Source organism: Oncorhynchus clarkii, chromosome 17 (genome assembly GCF_045791955.1).
Source record: "Oncorhynchus clarkii lewisi isolate Uvic-CL-2024 chromosome 17, UVic_Ocla_1.0, whole genome shotgun sequence".
Classification (NCBI taxonomy): Eukaryota; Metazoa; Chordata; class Actinopteri; order Salmoniformes; family Salmonidae; genus Oncorhynchus; species Oncorhynchus clarkii.
Genome location: NC_092163.1, coordinates 41,423,510 through 41,428,543, shown reverse-complemented (window position 1 = coordinate 41,428,543; position 5,034 = coordinate 41,423,510).

The following is a 5,034-nucleotide window of genomic DNA, read 5'->3' as shown; positions in this document are numbered from 1 at the left end:
GAACCTGTCTGTCTCACTGCCTGTCTCCTGCTTTTCTCGCACTCTTTACCCTTTGTAGTGTGTGAAACTATACACAATGTCTTGTGGGAACCTACACAATGTTATTACAATATATTATTTTCAACCATTGTAAAAACAAATCTGTATTTTCCCACACTGTACCCCAGCCAGGTGCCAATTGGGGGAGGGACACAACAAATAAATAGCGTTGCATGTGTGGCTCCTTACCACAATCAATTAGTATGGCAAAAAAATTATCTCTGCTCATAGGGCCTTTTTTTGCAGAGAGAAAAGTTAGTGTGGAAGGAGCGTCTTCCACTTTGGAAGATATGAGGATAATGTCACTGTCAATTTGGAGTCTGACAGTGAGTTGGTTGAAGAGGGTGAGGTTGACCCTCAGCCAGCCCCAGGACCAGCCCGTCAGCAACCAGCTCATCAGCAGCCTGCAGGAGAAATTTAGATGTAAAACAATTGTGAAATTGAATAGTCTTCTTGCCCAAGGATTGAACCACCCCACATGGCTGCCAATGTGATAAGGATGCAACCAGGGCCAACAAGGGTGGCGGTTACTCATGTGCAGGACATAAAGTCCTCTTTTGAACTATTCAACTCAGAAACCATCCAGAAAATCAATCTGGACTGCAATAATTTGGAGGGAAGGCGTGTTTTTGGAGAGAGATGGAAAGGGATGGACCAAACTCATTTACATGCATACTTTGGGGTTCTTATCCTTGCTGGTGTTTTCAGATCCAATTGGGAATCCACAGAATCCCTGTGGGATGCAGAAACTGACATAGAACTTTTCTGTGCATCAATGTCTCTGGAAAACCAGGATTATCCTCCTCGATAACCGAGACACCAGACCAGCTCAGCGGCAGAGAGACAAGCTAGCTGCAATAAGGTCAGTGTGGGACAAGTAGGTGGACCAGCTTCCCCTGTTTTACAACCCTGGGCACAATGTTACTGTTGATGAGCAGCTTATGCCATTTAGGGGCCGCTGCCCCCTCAGGCAGTACATACCGTCTAAACCCACAAAATATGGAATCAAGATCTGGGCTGCCTGTGATGCTGCTTCATCATATGCGTCGAACTTGCAAGTGTATACGAGGAAGCAAGATGGAGGAGCCCCTGAGATGAACCAAGTGATGCGGGTTGTCTTGGACGTGAAGCAGGGACTCCGTGGCCAAGACATAACAAGCAATAATTTTTGTACTTCGCACAAGCTGGGACAGGAGCTCCTCAAGAGGAAGCTAATGATGGTAGGAACAGTACGATATAACAAGCCAGAGCTCCCAACTCAACTGTTGATTACACGGAACAGGCCTATTGATTCCACTAAGTTTTGTGTTCATGGCCGACACATCCCTAGTGTACTATGTGCCAAAGAAAGGCAAAAATGTGGTACTCATGAGTAAACTGCATAGGGATGGGAGAATCTGTGGCCAGGAACATAAAAACCAGAAATCATAATGGACCTCAAAAAGGAGGGTTGGACAATTTAGACAAGCTCGTGACTGGCTACAGCTGCAAAAGAAGGACCCTACACTGGACACTTGGGATATTCTTCAGCATCCTGGACATCTCGGCGTACAATGCGTTCATCATCTGGATGGCATTGAACCCAGATTGGAAAAGAGGGAAAGCTCCAGAGGTGACGGCTCTTTCTTGAGGTGCTGGGCAAGACCTCAAATTTAACATATCCCAATGACCCCAGCTTCTGCAGCCATCGTGAGGAGGATTCAGGAAGAGGATGCTGGTGCCCCATCTGCCCGACCCACAGAAACAGCAACTCCAATACCAGAAGTAAGTGCGAGTGATGTTGTTGCATGTGTGTGTGTCTGACTCTCCTACCTGCTGTGACTTTATGAGTGAGTGAGTGAGTGAGTGAGTGAGTGAGTGAGATGTTTGTAAAATTCCTAAGCTAAGTGTTTTCATCCGGTATCAAAAAGAAGAAGCGCTGCAACGTGTGCGGACCCAAGAAGAACAAGAAGACACAGTACACTTGCAAGTACATTTGCAACACACACCCAGTAAAACTCTGTGGTTAATAAACTGACCTTAATTTGTTCTCAACGGTTCTCATTTATCATTTCTATAAAATACTGTATGTAAAATTTGTTCAGTTCAAAGCAAAACATCAATAGCGATGGAAACCTTGCTTCATTTATGTTTGTTCAAGACAAACATGATTTATTCCACCCATGTCTTCATTAGAATTTAATTTATTGTGCTCTAGCAGAGGTAAATGGAAAATATGAACAGTTAATGGTGTCTATATTGCTTGTAATTTATGTAAGTCAACATCTATGCATTAAGTATTAAGTATTTTTTACATAAATTATTATGGCTGTATTGTTTTGAAAACCAAATAATGTTGTAGGTTCATCAGACCCGCAAACATTGGGTGAATAACAAAAACTTGAACACCACACAAGGGTTAATGTCAAACCCTTTGACTAGTGACCACAAGAGAGTCTGGGGATAAGAGAACAGGTTTAGAGTTTAGCTTGAGAGTTCATCTTTCACAACTCCATTAGGTAAAATACATAAAGCACATGTTTTTCCTAAGAGCTCAAAGTGTGTTATATTGAGAGAGGGGGAAATCACCTCATGCACTGCCATCCACTAAACTTCCAATGCCATCCATTTGTTTTCTGAAAGAGAATGAGAGAAGGGTTCTGTTTGGCTAGAGTTCCTTGTGCTGGTGACCTGGGTCATGTTCACAGGGGGAGATGTGTTGAAACAGATTTAGGTCATTCAGTGCAACCTTAACCCTCACTCTTACCTAAGTCCTTGGGGGGGATGCCTACGGTCACAAATAAAACATTTGGAAAGATGGGACATTTAGAAAAACCTAATGTTGAATAGTACACTTGAAACCTCTTCTAACCCATTGCAACACATTTGGGGTAGATAGGACGCTTAGAATAAGTGGGCAAAAATATAAATAAATATTCATAATCATCCAAATATTCATCCAAAAATCTCATCCAGGATGTCCAAGAATGTTATCATCCCCAGGACAATATCTATACAGTGCCTTCAGAAAGTACTCATACCCTTTGACTTACTCCATATTTTGTTGTGTTACAGCCTAAATAAGAAGTGTATGAAATATATTTTTTTCTCCCCCATCTACACACAATACCCCTTAATGACTATGTGAAAACATATTTTTTGAAATGTTAGCAAATGTATTGAAAATTAAATACATATATATCTAATTTACATAAGTATTTACACCACTGAGTCAATACTTTAGAATTACCTTTGGCAGCAATTACAGTTGTGAGGCTTTCTCTATGAGCTTTGCACAACTGGATTGTACACATTGTTATTTTTTAAATTCTTCAAACTCAAGTTGGTAGACAACCATTATCTAGTCTTGCCATCAATTTTCAAGTCGATTTGACTCAAAACTGTAACTAGGCTACTCAGGAGCATGCAATGTCGTCTTCGTAAGCAACTTCAGTGCATATTTGCCATTTTATTTTATGTCCTGCTGAAAGGTGAATTTGTTTGCCAGTGTCTGTTGGAAAGCAGACTGAACCAAGTTTTCCTCTAGGAGTTTGCCTGTGCTTAGCTCTTTTCCATTTTGTTCATCCTGAAAAACTCCTTAGTCCTTGCTGATGACAAGTATACCCATAACATAATGCAGCCACAACCATGCTTGGAAATATGAAGACTGGTACTCACTGATGTGTTGTGGATTTTCCCCAAACCTAACACTTTGTATTCTGCATATAAAGATAATTTCCTTGCCAATTTGTTTGCAGTTTTACTTTATTGCCTAATTGCAAACAGGATTTATGTTTTGGAATATTTTTATTCTGTAAGTGCTTCCTTCTTTTCACTCTGTCATTTATATTAGTATTGTGGAGTAACTACAATGTTGTTGGTCCATCCTCAGTTTTCTCCTATCACATCCATTAAACTCTGTAACAGTTTTAAAGTCACCATTGGCCTTGTGGTGAAATCACTGAGCGGTTTCCTTCCTCTCCGGCAACTGAGTTAGGAAGGACGCCTGTGTCTTTGTAGTGACTTGGTGTATTGATACACCATCCAAAGTGTAATTAAGAACTTCACCATGCTCAAATGGATATTCAATGTCTGCTTTTTACATTTTTACCCATTTAGGTGCCCTTTGCGAGGCCTTGGAAAACCTCCCTGGTCTTGAATCTGTGTTTGAAATTCACTGTTCGACTGAGGGACCTTACAGATAATTGTATGTGTGGGGTACAAAGAGGTAGTCGTTCAAAAATCATGTTTAACACTATTGTTGCACACAGAGTTTGTCCATGCAACGTATTATGTGACTTGTTAAGGTCATTTGTACTCCTGAAATGATTTAGGCTTGTCATAACAAAGGGGTTCGATACTTATTGATTCAAGACATTTCAGCTTTTCATTTTAATTAATTTGTAAAATTTTATAAACACATAATTACACTTTGACATTATGGGTTATTGTGTGTAAGGCTGTAACACAACCAAATGTTGAAAAAGTCAAGGGTTGTGAATACTTTCTGAAGGTACTGTAACTGGTGAAAAGGCTTGGATGTGGAGTTCCAGGTTAGAACCCGGCCGATTCCAGCCAAGGTAGAGCATCTCCTATTGCAAAGTTAGTCCAAGAATCCTAGCAAAACTCTAACCCTAACCCTAACTCCCATATGGTGCCTTCTTTGTTGACGTAAATTGGACGAAGCTGGATAGAACCATTTCGGGAAGGTGAATGTTTCTGATTGTTCTGGAATTTTTCATATAAACCATATAATCCTTGTGTTATTCAAACATTACATTGGTCTTTCGGCTAGAGTAATCAGGCCTTCAAAAAGACTAGAGGGGGGGTCTGGGAGAAGTAGGAATGTGTGCATGTGTGAGAGTGTGTACGTGTGTGTGTGTGTGTGTGTGGGGGGGGGGGGATTAGTAACAGCTGAGTACATGTTGACCTAAATGACCTTGCCTTCCCTCAAATGCACCCTTTTCTCCCCCCTCCCATGTACCTCTCCTGATAATGACCCATTATTTTGGCCAC